Source organism: Salmo salar, chromosome ssa08 (genome assembly GCF_905237065.1).
Source record: "Salmo salar chromosome ssa08, Ssal_v3.1, whole genome shotgun sequence".
NCBI lineage: Eukaryota > Metazoa > Chordata > Actinopteri > Salmoniformes > Salmonidae > Salmo > Salmo salar.
Window position 1 is genome coordinate 12299816 of NC_059449.1, and position 16117 is coordinate 12315932.

Genomic DNA, 16117 nt, shown 5'->3' on the forward strand with positions numbered 1-16117 from the left:
GCCAGCTGGTCTGCGCATGCTCTAAGGACGTGGCTCGGGACGCCGTCTGGGCCAGCAGCCCTGCGAGGGTTAACACGTTTAAATGTCTTACTCACATCAGCCACGGAGAAGGAGAGCCCACAGTCCTTGGTAGCGGGCCACATCGGCAGCACTGTATTATCCTCGATGCAGGTATAGAAGGTGTATAGTTTGTCTGGAAGCAAGACGTCAGTGTCCGCTACGTGGCTGGTTTTCCTTTTGTAGTCCGTAATTGTCTGTAGATCCTGCCACATACGTTTTGTGTCTGAGCCGTTGAATTGTGACTACACTTTGTCTCTATACTGACATTTTGCTTGTTTGATTGCCTTGCGGAGGGAATGACTACTCTGTTTGTATTCTGCCATAATCCCAGTCGCCTTGCCACGAATGCTGCCATCTATCCACGGTTTCTGGTTAGGATAAGTTTTAATAGTCACAGTGGGTGCAACATCTCCCATACACTTCCTTATAAACTCACTCACCAAATCAGCGTATACGTCGATATTATTGAGGCTACCCGGGACATATCCCAGTCCGTGTGATCAAAACAATCTTGAAGCGTGGATTCCGATTGGTCAGACCAGCATTGAATAGTCCTTAGCACGGGTACATCCTGTTTGAATTTCTGCCTGTAGGAAGGGACGAGCAAAATGGAGTCATGGTCAGATTTGCCGAAAGGAGGGCGGGGGGAGGGCCTTGTATGCATTGCGGAAGTTAGAGTAACAATGGTCCAGTGTTTTTCCAGCGCGAGTGCTGCTGTCGATATGCTGATAGAATTTAGGTAGCCTTTTCCTCAAATTTGCTTTGTTAAAATCCCCAGCTACAATTAATGCAGCCTCAGGATATATGGTTTCCAGTTTGCATAAAGTCCAGTGAAGTTCCTTGAGGGCCGTTGTGGTACCGGCTTGAGGGGGGATATACATGGCTGTGACAATAACCGAAGAGAATTCTCTTGGGAGATAATACGGTCAGCATTTGATTGTGAGGAATTCTAGGTCAGGTGAACAAAAGGACTTGAGTTCCTGTATGTTGTTATAATTACACCATGAGTCGTTAATCATAAAACATACACCCCCGCCCAGCTTCTTCCCGGAGAGATGTTTATTCCTATCGGCGCGATGCACTTAGAATCCAGGTGGCTGTACCGACTCCGACAGCATATCCCGAGAGAGCCATGTCTCCGTGAAACAGAGTATGTTACAATCCCTGATGTCTCTCTGGAAAGCAACCCTTGCCCTGATTTCGTCAACATTGTTATCTAGGGACTGGACATTAGCGAGTAATATACTTGGAAGCAATCTGGGTGCCTCAAGTCTGACTAGAGACCGCTCCGACTCCCTCTTCTCCGGCGGCATTGTTTTGGGTCGGCCTCTGGAATCAGTTCAAATGCCCTGGGTGGTGCGGACAAAGGATCCGCTTCGGAAAAGTCATATTCCTGCTTGTAGTGCTGGTATGTAGACCCGCTCTGATATCCAATAGTTCTTCCCGGCTGAATGTGATAACACTGAAGAGTTTCGGGGCTAACAATGTAAGAAATAATACATAAAAAAAACAAAATACTGCAAAGTTTCCAAGGACTAGAAGCGAGGCAGCCCTTTCTGTCGGCGCCATGTTAACCAAATGCAAACACCAAGAGCACTGTTCTGGCACGTCCAGAATACCAACCGTAACAGCAGTAGTACTGATCATTATAAATAGTCTCTTGCCTGTGAGAAATCACACATTTGATTGGACCGCTACCTCGACAGACTGGGTTTTCCAGTCAGCAACTATTTCTGCTTTCCTATCATTATATTTTTTTCAGAAGCAGCACTAACATTTCATTGCTGAGGTTATTTCACCCAACACTCCTAATGGGCTTGAGTTGCTCTCCTGCAGCCCCAGAGAGCAGATGGAATCAGAGAGGTGAGGGAGGGAGGGAGGGGGAGAAAGCTGCCAGCCAGGTGCACTCATGATGATTATCTGATATATACAGTATAGAGAGGAGGTAGAGGAGAGAGGAGGTAGAGGAGAGAGGAGGTAGAGGAGGTAGAGGAGAGGGAGGGGAGAGAGGAAGTAGAGAAGAGGTAGAGGAGAGAGGACACAATGTTGCTGTTTTATTAATACAGGATGGGGGCAGTGGATTGCCTGACTACTCACTGAATTCCTCCTCTGCTCTATGGATTGCTACATACTTCAAGGAGGGGGGAGGGAATAGAAGAGAGGAGGGAGGGGGAGGGAATAGAAGAGAGGAGGGAGGGGGAGAGAACAGAAGAGAGAGAGGGAGGGAGGAACAGAGGACAGGAGAGAGGGAGGGAGGGAACAGAGGACAGGAGAGAGGGAGGGGGAACAGAGGAGAGGAGGGAGGGAGGGAACAGAGGAGAGGAGAGGAGAGAGGGAACAGAGGAGAGGAGTGAGGGAGGGAACAGAGGAGAGGAGGGAGGGAGGGAGGGAACAGAGGAGAGGAGGGAGGGAGGGAGGGAACAGAGGAGAGGAGGGAGGGAACAGAGGAGAGGAGGGAGGGAACAGAGGAGAGGAGGGAGGGAGGGAGGGAACAGAGGAGAGGAGGGAGGGAGGGAGGGAACAGAGGAGAGGAGGGAGGGAGGGAGGGAACAGAGGAGAGGGAGGGAGGGAACAGAGGAGAGGAGGGAGGGAGGGAGGGAATAGAGGAGAGGAGGGAGGGAGGAATAGAGGAGAGGAGGGAGGGAGGGAATAGAGGAGAGGAGGGAGGGAGGGAATAGAGGAGAGGAGGGAGGAAGGGAATAGAGGAGAGGAGGTAGAGGAGAGGTAGAGGAGAGAGGAGGTAGAGGAGAGAGGAGGTAGAGGAGAGAGGAGAGAGAGGAGGTAGAGGAGAGGGAGGGGAGAGAGGAAGTAGAGAAGAGGTAGAGGAGAGAGGACACAATGTTGCTGTTTTATTAATACAGGATGGGGGCAGTGGATTGCCTGACTACTCACTGAATTCCTCCTCTGCTCTATGGATTGCTACATACTTCAGGGAGGGGGGAGGGAATAGAAGAGAGGAGGGAGGGGAATAGAAGAGAGGAGGAGAGGGAGGGAACAGAAGAGAGGAGAGAGGAGGGGAACAGAGGACAGGAGAGAGGGAGGGAGGGAACAGAGGAGAGGAGGAGGGAGGGAGGGAACAGAGGACAGGAGAGAGGGAGGGAGGGAACAGAGGAGAGGAGGGAGGGAGGGAGGGAATAGAGGAGAGGAGGGAGGGAGGGAATAGAGGAGAGGAGGGAGGGAGGGAATAGAGGAGAGGAGGGAGGGAGGGAATAGAGGAGAGGAGCGAGGGAGGGAATAGAGGAGAGGAGCGAGGGAGGGAATAGAGGAGAGGAGGGAGGGAATAGAGGAGAGGAGGGAGGGAGGGAGGGAGGGAATAGAGGAGAGGAGGGAGGGAGGGAGGGAACAGAGGAGAGGAGGGAGGGAACAGAGGAGAGGAGAGGAGGGGAGGAAGGGAGGTAACAGAGGAGAGGAGGGGAGGAAGGGAGGTAACAGAGGAGAGGAGGGAGGAAGGGAGGTAACAGAGGAGAGGAGGGGAGGGGAGGTAACAGAGGAGAGGAGGGAGGAGGAAGGGAGGTAACAGAGGAGAGGAGGGAGGGAGGGAGGGAGGGAACAGAGGAGAGGAGGGAGGGAGGGAATAGAGGAGAGGAGAGGAGGGAGGAAGGGAATAGAGGAGGGAGGAAGGGAATAGAGGAGGGAGGAAGGGAATAGAGGAGAGAGGAAGGGAATAGAGGAGAGGAGGGAGGCAGGCAGTGGAGGGAGTGAGTGAGGAGGGTGGGGTGGAGGGAGGAGAAAATAAAGGTATGAAGGGATGGGAGCATTGGAGGAGAGGATAGAGGGATGGAGGGAGGCCACAGGTGGTCGAGGAGTGGAGGGGGAAATGATACGTGATATTGTTCCTGTCTTCAATGTATTTTCAATATTGCTACCTGGCAGGCGATGTGTAGCTGAGGACCATAGGTGTATATGTGTGTGTGTTTGTACAGGCACACCTGTGTATGTGTGTGGGTAGCTCTTTTGGAGGAGAGGATGGTGAGAGGAGAGGAGGGAAGTAGGAGAGGAGAGGAGGGAAGGAGGAGGAGCGGATGGAAGGAGGAGGAGCGGATGGAAGGAGGGGAGCGGATGGAAGGAAGGAAGGAGGAGGAGCGGATGGAAGGAGGAGGAGCGGATGGAAGGAGGAGGAGCGGATGGAAGGAGGAGAGAGCGGATGGAAGGAGGAGAGAGCGGATGGAAAGAGGAAGAGCGGATGGAAAGAGGAGAGGACGGATGGAAAGAGGAGAGAGCGGATGGAAAGAGGAGATGTATTCGACGGAATGATGAGCGCATTGATCTGGATTCATATGACCTGACGGTGATGAGACATTTATCCGACGGAGATTATTCCGACTAAACGTCATTGATATTCGACTTCACCAGCGATGATTCCGACTGTTTACGACAGTTTTGACTAAATGATGATGATTTCGGACCGACGATGAGCATTTAATGATATTCGGACTCGACCAGGGATGACATTTATTCCATCGCGATGACATGACCCGGTCGATGAGTGATGACCCGGTTATTTAATATTATTATTGATCGTTATTATTATGCACTGTTTACACGATGTCTGACGTAATTATTTATTATTATCGATCTTAAATTATTACTATCCTGGTTGTGATGTATCCGAGATTTGATTATACTATTGATAGATCGACCTTATTATTGCCGACCTATTTATTCCGACCGGTTACACGACGACATTATTTACTGCACCGTTAGATGGCGATATTTATGAGTTATCGACTATTATATCGACCGTTTTATTCGAATTTATCGGATGAAAAGAGGAGAGGAGCGGATGAAAAGAGGAGAGGAGCGGATGGAAGGAGGAGAGGAGCGGATGGAAGGAGGAGAGGAGCGGATGGAAGGAGGAGAGGAGAGGATGGAAGGAGGAGAGGATGGACGGAGGAGAGGATGGAATGAGGAGCGGATGGAATGAGGAGCGGATGAAAGGAGAGGAGCGGATGAAAAGAGGAGAGGATGAAAAGAGGAGAGGATGAAAAGAGGAGAGGATGAAAAGAGGAGAGGAGGAAAAGAGGAGAGGAGGGAAAGAGGAGAGGAGGGAAAGAGGAGAGGAGGGAAGGAGGAGGGAAGGAGGGATGGAGGAGGAGCAGATGGAAGGAGGAGCAGATGGAAGGAGGAGCAGATGGAAGGAGGAGCAGATGGAAGGAGGAGCAGATGGAAGGAGGAGCAGATGGAAGGAGGAGCAGATGGAAGGAGGAGCAGATGAGGAGGAGCAGATGGAAGGAGGAGCAGATGGAAGGGGAGCAGATGGAAGAAGGGAGGATGAAAGAGGAGAGGATGGAAGAGGAGAGTGGAGGAGAGGATGGAAGGAGGAGAGGATGGAGAGGAGAGAGCGGTGAAAAGAGGAGCAGATGAAAAGAGGAGCAGATGAAAAGAGGAGCAGATGAAAAGAGGAGCAGATGAAAAGAGGAGCAGATGAAAAGAGGAGAGGATGAAAAGAGGAGAGGATGAAAAGAGGAGAGGAGGGAAAGAGGAGAGGAGGGAAAGAGGAGAGGAGGGACGGAGGAGGAGCAGATGGAAGGAGGAGCAGATGGAAGGAGGAGCAGATGGAAGGAAGGGAGGAGTGGAAGGAAGGGAGGAGTGGAAGGAAGGGAGGAGTGGAAGGAAGGGAGGAGCAGATGAAAAGAGGAGCAGATGAAAAGAGGAGAGGATGGAAAGAGGAGAGGATGGAAAGAGGAGAGGATGGAAAGAGGAGAGGATGGAAAGAGGAGAGGATGGAAAGAGGAGAGGATGGAAAGAGGAGAGGATGGAAAGAGAGGAGCGGATGAAAAGAGGAGCGGATGAAAAGAGGAGCAGATGAAAGAGGAGCAGATGAAAAGAGGAGCGATGAAAAGAGGAGCAGATGAAAAGAGGAGCAGATGAAAAGAGGAGAGGAGAGATGAAAAGAGGAGAGGATGGAAAGAGGAGAGGAGGAAAGGAGGGAAAGAGGAGAGGAGGGACGGAGGAGGAGCAGATGGAAGGAGGAGCAGATGGAAAGGGGAGCAGATGGAAGGAGGGAGGAGTGGAAGGAAGGGAGGATGAAGGAGGGAGGAGGAAGGAAGGAGCAGATGAAAGAGGAGCAGATGAAAGGAGGAGAGGATGGAAAAGGAGAGGATGGAAAGAGGAGAGGATGGAGAGAGGAGAGGATGGAAAGGGAGAATGAGAAAGGAGAGGATGGAAAGAGGAGAGGATGAAAGGAAGGGAGGAGAGGAGGAGAGGAGGGGAAGGAGGAGGAGAGGAAGGAGGAGGAGCAGATGGAAGGAGGAGGAGCAGATGGAAGGAGGAGGAGCAGATGGAAGGAGGAGGAGCAGATGGAAGGAGGAGGAGCAGATGGAAGGAGGAGGAGCAGATGGAAGGAGGAGCAGATGGAAGGAGGGGAGGATGGAAGGAAGGGAGGAGTGGAAGGAAGGGAGGAATGGAAGGAAGGGAGGAATGGAAGGAAGGGAGGAGTGGAAGGAAGGGAGGAGTGGAGGAGAGGATGGAAGGTGGAGCGGATGGAAGGTGGAGCGGATGGAAGGTGGAGCGGATGGAAGGTGGAGCGGATGGAAGGTGGATCGGATGGAAGGTGGAGCGGATGGAAGGGGGAAGAGATGATGGAAGGAGGAGAGGATGGAATGAGGAGAGGATGGAAGGAGAGGAGCGGATGGAAGGAGAGGAGCGGATGAAAAGAGGTGAGAAGCGGATGAAAAGAGGAGAGGAGCAGATGAAAAGAGGAGAGGAGGAGAGGAGGGAAGGAGGAGAGGAGGGAAGGAGGAGGAGCAGATGGAAGGAGGCTGGAAGGAGGAGGAGCAGATGGAAGGAGGAGGAGCAGATGGAAGGAGGAGGAGCAGATGGAAGGAGGAGGAGCAGATGGAAGGGAGGAGCGGAAGGAAGGGAGGAGTGGAAGGAAGGGAGGAGCGGAAGGAAGGGAGGAGTGGAGGAGAGGATGGAAGGAGGAGCGGATGGAAGGAGGAGCGGATGGAAGGTGGAGCGGATGGAAGGTGGAGCGGATGGAAGGTGGAGCGGGTGGAAGGGGGAAGAGATGATGGAAGGAGGAGAGGATGGAATGAGGAGAGGATGGAATGAGGAGAGGATGGATGATGGAGAGGATGGATGATGGAGAGGATGGATGATGGAGAGGATGGATGATGGAGAGGATGGATGATGGAGAGGATGGATGATGGAGAGGATGGATGATGGAGAGGAGCGGATGAAAGGAGGAGAGGAGGCGGATGGAAGGAGGGGTGAAGAGGAGAGGATGGAAAGAGGAGAGGAGGAGCAGATGGAAGGAGGAGGAGCAGATGGAAGGAGGGGATGAGGAAGGGAGGAGAGATGGAAGGAAGGGAGGAGTGGAAGGAAGGGAGGAGGTGGAAGGAGGGGAGGAGTGGAAGGAAGGGAGGAGTGGAGGGGGAGGAGGGAAGAGAGGATGGAAGGGGGGGGAGGAAGGGAGAGGAGAGGAGGGCAGATGGAAGGAGGAGCGATGGAAGGAGAGCGATGGAAGGTGGAGCGTGGAAGGGGAAGAATGTTGGAAGGAGGAGAAGATGGAAGGAGGAGAGGATGGAAGGAGGAGGATGGAAGATGGAGGGGATGGATGATGGAGAGGATGGGAGAGGAGCGGATGAAAGAGGAGAGGAGCGGATGAAAAGAGGAGCAGATGAAAGAGGAGAGCGGATGGAAGGAGGAGAGGAGCAGATGGGAAGGAGCAGAGCTGGAGAGGGGAAGCGAGATGGAAGGAGGAGAGGATGGAATGAGGAGAGGATGGGTGGAGGAGGAATGAGGGAGAGTCAGGAGATGGAGGACGAGATGGAAGGGATGGATGATGGAGAGGATTAAGGAGGGGGATGAATGATGGAGATAATGAGTAGGGATGGATGGAATGGGAGGAGCGGAGCGGATGGAAGGAAGAGGAGCGGATGGAAGAAGGAGCGGTGATGGAAGAGAAGGAGCGAATGGAAGGAGGAGAGGAGGCGGATGAAGAGGGAATTGAAGGAGGAGAGGCGGATGGAAGGAGAGCAGCGGATGGAAGGAGCGGAGCGGATGGAAGGAGGAGCGGACCGGATGGAGCCACGGATGGAAGGAGGAGAGGAGCAGATGAAAAAGAGGAGCCGGATGGAAAGAGGAGAGGATGGAAAGGAGGGAGAGGATGGAAAGAGGAGAGGATGGAAAGAGGAGAGGATGGAAAGAGGAGAGAAGGAGAGGATGGATGGAAGGAGGAGAGGAGCGGATGGAAGGAGGAGGAGCAGATGGAAGGAGGAGGAGCGGATGGAGGAGGAGGAGCGGATGGAGGAGGAGCGGATGGAAAGAGGAGGAGCGGATGGGAAAAAGGAGGAGCGGATGGAAAGAGGAGGAGCGGATGGAAAAGGAGATGGAAAGGGAGCGGAGTGGAAGAGGAGGGGAAGAAGGAGGGGAAGAGAGGATAGAAGGAGGGCGGATGGAAGGAGGAGAGATGGAATGAGGATAGGATGGAATGATGGAGAGGATGGAATGATGGAGAGGATGGAATGATGGAGAGGAGCGGATGAAAAGAGGAGAGGAGCGGATGAAAAGAGGAGAGGAGCAGATGAAAAGAGGAGAGGAGCAGATGAAAAGAGGAGCGGATGGAAAGGGAGCGGATGGAAAGAGGAGAGGATGGAAAGAGGAGGATGGAAAGAGGAGAGGATGGAAAGAGGAGAGGATGGAAAGAGGAGAGGATGGAAAGAGGAGAGGATGGGAAGATGAGGAGACGAAGGAGGAGGAGCAGATGGAAGGAGGAGCAGATGGAAGGAGGAGGGGTGGAGGGAGGAGGTGGATGGAAGGAAGGGGAGTGAAGAAGGGAGGTGGAAGGAGGATGGAAGGTGGAGGATAGAGCAAGATGGAAGGGTGGAAGGGGGAGGATGGAAGGAGGAGGGATATGATAGGAGGTAGATGATGAGAAGAGATGGAAGGAGAGGACAGATGAAGGAAGGACTGAGGATGGAAGAAGGAGCGGATGGAGAGGAGTAACAAGATGAGGGGCGGACGATTAAGGACGAATGGAACCGGATGGAAGAGGGGCGGATGAAAGAGGGGGGAGCGGATGGAAAGAGGAGGATGAATAAGAGGAGAAATGATGAAAGGGAGCGGATGGAAAGAGGAGGAGCGGATGAAAGAGGAGAGATGGAGAAAGAGGAGAGGATGGAAAGAGGAGAGGAGGGAAGGAGGAGGGGAGGAGGAGGAGGAGAGGAGCAGATGGAAGGTGGAGGACGGATGGAAGGTGGAGGAGCGGATGGAAGGAGGAGGAGCGGATGAAAGGAGGAGGAGCAGATGGAAGGAGGAGGGAGCTGGAGATGGAAGGAGAGCGATGGAAGGAGGACAGATGGAGGGAGAGAGGAAGGAGGGGAGGAGTGGAAGGAAGGAGGAGTGGAAGGAAGGAGGAGTGGAGGAGAGGATGGAAGGTGGAGCGGATGGAAGGTGGACACAGCGGATTGGAAGGTGGAGTGCTGGATGAAGGAAGAGATGATGGAAGGAGGAGAGGATGGAAGGAGGAGAGGAGCGAATGAAGGAGGAGCGAGCGGATGGAAGGAGGGGCGGCGGATGGAGGGTGACGAAAAGGGATGAGGAGATAAGAGGAGAGGATGAAAGATAGAGAAAGAGGAAGGAGCGGATGGAAAGAGGGAGAGAGGAGGAGGGCGGATGGAAGGAGGGGGGATGGAAGATAAGGGGAGCGGAAATAGAAGAAGCGGAGATCGGCAGATGGAAGGAAAGCGAAGCGGATGAAAAGAAGGACGAATGAAAGGTGCAGTGAAAGGTGAAGCGGATGGAAGGTGAGCGGATGGAAGGTGAAGCGGATGAAAGGTGAGCGGATGGAGGTGAGCGGATGGAAGGTGGAGCGGATGGAAGGTGGAGGGATGGAAGGTGGGAGGGATGAAAGAGGGAAGAGATGATGGAAGGAGGAGAGGATGGAATGAGGGAGGATGGATGATGGAGAGGATGGATGATGGAGAGGATGGATGATGGAGAAGATGGATGATGGAGAAGATGAAGGAAGAGGTGAAGGAGGAGGAAGCGGATGGAAGGAAGGGGATGGAAAGAGGGAGCGAATGGAAGAGGAGCGGATGGAAAGGAGGGAGCGGATGGAAAGGGGCGGATGAAGAGAGCGGAGCGGATGAAAAGAGGAGAAGAAAAGAGGAGAGGATGAAAAGAAGAAGAGGAGGATGGAAAGAGGAGCGGATGGAAAGAGGAGGGGAGCATGGAAGGAGAGGAGGAGCGGATGGAAGGAGGAGAGGGCGAATGGAAGCGGAGGGAGGATGGGGGATGAAGGAGGAGGGATGAAGTGGAGGAAGGACGATGGAAGGAGGAGATGGATGAGAGGAGCGGATGGAAGGAGGAGGAGCGGATGGAGAGGGGAGGATGGAGGGGAGGTGAAGAGGAGGCGGATGGAAAGAGGGAGGAGCGGATGGGAGAAGGAAAAGCGAGAGGAGAAGGAGAAGGAATAGAGAGAGAGGCGGATGAAGGGGAGAGGATGGAAGCGGATGGAAGGGGGAGGGAGCAGATGGAAGAGGAGGGACGAATGGAAGGAGGAGAGGAGCGGATGGAAGGGAGGATGGAAGGAGGGAGGATGGAAGGAGGAGAGGAGAGAGATGGAAGAAGGAGAGAGATGGAATGAATGGAGTGGATGAAGGAGAGGGGTGGATGGAAGGGGGAGCGGATGAAAAGGGGAGGAGAGATGAAAGAGGGAGGATGGAGGAGAGGATGGAAAGAGGAGGAGGAGGAAGGAGGAGAGGAGGGAGGAGGGGGGAAGGAGGAGGAGCAGATGGAAGGAGGAGCAGATGGAGGGAGGGGAGGGCAGATGGAAGGAGGAGAGGAGCAGATGGAAGGAGGAGAGGATGGGAGGGAGAGGGGGTGGAGGGAGGGGGAGGGTGGAAGGAGGAGAGGAGGAGTGAAGGAGGGAGGAGCAGATGGAAGGAGGAGAGAGAGGGAGGGGGAGGAGTGGAAGGAAGGGAGGAGTGGAAGGAAGGGAGGAGTGGAAGGAAGGGAGGAGTGGAGGAGAGGATGGAAGGAGGAGCGGATGGAAGGAGGAGCGGATGGAAGGTGGAGCGGATGGAAGGTGGAGCGGATGGAAGGTGGAGCGGATGGAAGGTGGAGCGGATGGAAGGGGGAAGAGATGATGGAAGGAGGAGAGGATGGAATGAGGAGAGGATGGATGATGGAGAGGATGGATGATGGAGAGGATGGAAGGAGAGGAGTGGATGAAAAGAGGAGAGGAGCGGATGAAAAGAGGAGAGGAGCGGATGAAAAGAGGAGAGGAGCAGATGAAAAGAGGAGAGGATGGAAAGAGGAGAGGATGGAAAGAGGAGAGGATGGAAAGAGGAGAGGATGGAAAGAGGAGAGGAGGGAAAGAGGAAAGGAGGAAGGAGGTGGAAGGAGGGCAGATGGAAGGAGGAGCATGAGAGGGGAGAATGGAAGGAAGGGAGGAGTGGAAGGAAGGGAGGAGGGGAGGACTGGAAGGAAGGAGGAGAGGATGAAGAGGGAGAGGAGCGGATGAAAAGAGGGTGAGGAGCGGATGAAAGAGGAGAGGAGGGAAAGAGGAGAGGAGGGAAAGAGGAGAGGAGGGAAAGAGGAGAGGAGGGAAAGAGGAGAGGAGGAGAGGAGGAGCAGATGGAAGGAGGGGAGGAGTGGAAGGAAGGGAGGAGTGGATGGAAGGGAGGCGTGGAAGGAAGGGAGGAGTGGAAGAGAGGATGGAAGGAGGAGGGGATGGAAGGAGGAGCGGATGGAAGGGGGAAGAGATGATGGAAGGAAGAGATGATGGAAGGAGGAGAGGATGGATGATGGAGAGGAGCGGATGAAAAGAGGAGAGGAGCGGATGAAAAGAGGAGAGGAGCGGATGAAAAGAGGAGAGGAGCGGATGAAAAGAGGAGAGGAGAGGATGGAAAGAGGAGAGGATGGAAAGAGGAGAGGATGGAAAGAGGAGAGGATGGAAAGAGGAGAGGATGAAAAGAGGAGAGGATGGAAAGAGGAGAGGATGAAAAGGACAGGATGAAAAGAGGAGAGGAGCGGATGGAAAGAGGAGAGGATGGAAAGAGGAGAAGATGGAAAGAGGAGAGGATGGAAAGAGGAGAGGAGGGAAGGAGGAGAGGAGGGAAGGAGGAGGAGCAGATGGAAGGAGAAGGAGCAGATGGAAGGAGGAGCAGATGGAAGGAAGGGAGGAGTGGAAGGAAGGGAGGAGTGGAAGAGAGGATGGAAGGAGGAGCGGATGGAAGGAGGAGCGGATGGAAGGAGGAGCGGATGGAAGGAGGAGCGGATGGAAGGAGGAGAGGATGGAAGGAGGAGAGGATGGAAGATGGAGAGGATGGATGATGGAGAGGATGGATGATGGAGAGGATGGATGATGGAGAGGATGGATGATGGAGAGGATGGAAGGAAGGAGGTAGGATGAAGGAAGGAGATGAGATGGAAGGAGGAGAGGGAGCGGATGGAAGGAGGAGAGGAGCAGATGGAAGGAGGAGAGGAGCGGATAGAGGAGAGAAGGAGGAAGGATGGAGGAAGCGACCGATAGAGGAGGAAGAAGGAGGATGGAAGGGAAGGAGGCATGAAAGAGGAGCATGAAAGAGGAGCGGATGAAAAGGAGAGACGGATGAAAGAGGAGAGGATGGAAGGAGGAGAGGATGGAAGGAGGAGTGGAAGGGAGGATGAAAAGGGAGAGGGTGAAAGAGGAGAGGATGAAAAGAGGAGAGGAGCGGATGGAAAGGGAGGAGGATGGAAGGAGGAGAGAAGGAGAGGATGGATGGAAGGAGGAGAGGAGCGGATGGAAGGAGGAGGAGCGGATGGAAGGAGGAGGAGCGGATGGAAGGAGGAGGAGCGGATGGAAGGAGGAGAGAGCGGATGGAAGAGAAGGAGCGGATGGAAAGAGGAGGCGGATAGAAAGAGAGAGCGGATGAAAGAGAGGAGGAGCGGATGGAAGGAGGAGGAGCGGATGGAAGGAGGAGGAGCGGATGGAAGGAGGAGGAGCGGATGGAAGGAGGAGCGGATGGAAGGAGGAGCGGATGGAAGGAGGAGCGGATGGAAGGAGGAGTGGATGGAAGGGGGAAGAGATGATGGAAGGAGGAGAGGATGGATTGAGGAGAGGATGGATGATGGACAGGATGGATGATGGAGAGGATGGAAAGAGGAGAGGATGGAAAGAGGAGAGGATGGAAAGAGGAGAGGATGGAAAGAGGAGAGGATGGAAAGAGGAGAGGATGGAAAGAGGAGAGGATGGAAAGAGGAGAGGATGGAAACAGGAGAGGAGGAGAGGAGGGAAGGAGGAGAGGAGGGAAGGAGGAGGAGCAGATGGAAGGAGGAGGAGCAGATGGAAGGAGGAGGAGCAGATGGAAGGAGGAGGAGCAGATGGAAGGAGGAGCAGATGGAAGGAGGAGAGTTGGAATGAGGGGAGGATGGAAGGAAGGGAGGAGTGGAGGAGAGGATGGAAGGAGGAGAGGATGGAAGGAGGAGCGGATGGAAGGTGGAGCGGATGGAAGGTGGAGCGGATGGAAGGGGGAATAGATGATGGAAGGAGGAGAGGATGGATGATGGAGAGGATGGATGATGGAGAGGATGGATGATGGAGAGGATGGATGATGGAGAAGATGGAAGGAAGAGAGGATGGAAGGAGGAGGAGCGGATGGAAGGAGGAGAGGAGCGGATGGAAGGAGGAGAGGAGCGGATGGAAGGAGGAGAGGAGCGGATGAAAGGAGGAGAGGAGCGGATGAAAAGAGGAGAGGAGCGGATGGAAAGAGGAGAGGATGGATAGAGGAGAGGATGGAAAGAGGAGAGGATGGAAAGAGGAGAGGATGGAAAGAGGAGAGGATGGAAACAGGAGAGGATGGAAACAGGAGAGGATGGAAAGAGGAGAGGATGGAAAGAGGAGAGGAGGAGAGGAGGGAAGGAGGAGAGGAGGGAAGGAGGAGGAGCAGATGGAAGGAGGAGCAGATGGAAGGAGGAGCAGATGGAAGGAGGGGAGGATGGAAGGAAGGGAGGAGTGGAAGGAAGGGAGGAGTGGAGGAGAGGATGGAAGGAGGAGAGGATGGAAGGAGGAGCGGATGGAAGGTGGAGCGGATGGAAGGTGGAGCGGTTGGAAGGTGGAGCGGATGGAAGGTGGAAGAGAGGATGGAAGGTGGAAGAGAGGATGGAAGGTGGAAGAGAGGATGGAAGGTGGAAGAGAGGATGGAAGGTGGAAGAGAGGATGGAATGAGGAGAGGATGGATGATGGAGAGGATGGATGATGGAGAGGATGGATGATGGAGAGGATGGATGATGGAGAAGATGGAAGGAAGAGAGGATGGAAGGAGGAGGAGCGGATGGAAGGAGGAGAGGAGCGGATGGAAGGAGGAGCGGAGCGGATGAAAGGAGGAGCGGAACGGATGGAAGGAGGAGCGGAACGGATGGAAGGAGGAGAGAACGGATGGAAGGAGGAGAGGATGAAAAGAGGAGAGGAGCGGATGGAAAGAGGAGAGGATGGAAAGAGGAGAGGATGGAAAGAGGAGAGAAGGAGAGGAGCGGATGGAAGGAGGAGAGGAGCGGATGGAAGGAGGAGGAGCGGATGGAAAGAGGAGCGGAGAGGATGGAAAGAGGAGCGGATAGAAAGAGGAGGAGCGGATGGAAAAAGGAGGAGCGGATGGAAGAAGGAGGAGCGGATGGAAGGAGGAGGAGCGGATGGAAGGAGGAGGAGCGGATGGAAGGAGGAGGAGCGGATGGAAGGAAGGGAGGAGTGGAAGGAAGGGAGGAGTGGAAGGAAGGGAGGAGTGGAAGAGAGGATGGAAGGAGGAGAGGATGGATGATGGAGAGGATGGATGATGGAGAGGATGGAAGGAGGAGGAGCGGATGGAAGGAGGAGGAGCGGATGGAAGGTGGAGGAGCGGATGGAAGGTGGAGGAGCGGATGGAAGGAGGAGGAGCGGATGGAAGGAGGAGGAGCGATGGATGAAGGAGAGGAAGCAGATGGAAGGAGGAGAGGAGCGGATGGAAGGAGGAGCGGATGGAAGGGGGAAGAGATGATGGAAGGAGGAGAGGATGGATGATGGAGAGGATGGATGATGGAGAGGATGGAAGGAGGAGGAGCGGATGGAAGGAGGAGGAGCGGATGGAAGGAGGAGAGGAGCGGATGGAAGAGGAGAGGAGCGGATGGAAGGAGGAGAGGAGCGGATGGAAAGAGGAGAGGAGCGGATGGAAAGAGGAGCCGATGGAAGGAGGAGAGGAGCCGATGGAAGGAGGAGAGGAGCCGATGGAAGGAGGAGAGGAGCCGATGGAAGGAGGAGAGGAGCCGATGGAAGGAGGAGAGGAGCCGATGGAAGGAGGAGAGGAGCCGATGGAAGGAGGAGAGGAGCGGAATGAAGGAGGAGAGGAGCGGATGGAAGGAGGAGAGGAGCGGATGGAAGGAGGAGAGGAGCGGATAGAAAGAGGAGAGGATGGAAAGAGGAGAGGATGGAAAGAGGAGAGGATGGAAAGAGGAGAGGATGGAAAGAGGAGAGGATGGATGGATGATGGAGGCCACATATAAGGAAATTTGTCAATTGAAATAAATTAATTAGGCCCTAATCTATGGATTTCACATGACTGGGCAGGGGTGCAGCCATGAGTCAGCCTGGGAGGGCATAGGCCCACTACTTGGCAGCCAGGCCCACTCACTGGGGAGCCAGCCTCAGCCAATCAGTATGAGTTTTTCCCCACAAAGGGCATTATTACAGAGAGAAATACTCCCTATTTTTGTTCAGTGTACGTACCAGTATACTAAGGCAATTGTGAAAATTCTATAGTAATATAGAGTGGGAAAACAGACGCTCGTTTGGACAATTAATAAAAACATTGCAATAAATAAAACCTGATAAAAACATCTGTCTCGTCCAGGACCGAAGTCTATGCAGACCGTTGCACCATAGCCAATCAGAGCTATACTAGGCCTTTATGCAAATAAGCCTTTTTAAACACCGGCCTGCCATCATTCACTTTGAACTGGACTGTGTGTTTACAGGCAGTTGCAACACGTGACTTTAGATCATTAGAACGCATTCACCAAAAGCCACAAAATACACCTGAATGGATTTCTGCAAATATGTAAACACCATTGGAGGCCTCTTACATTTGGAAAACTTTACATT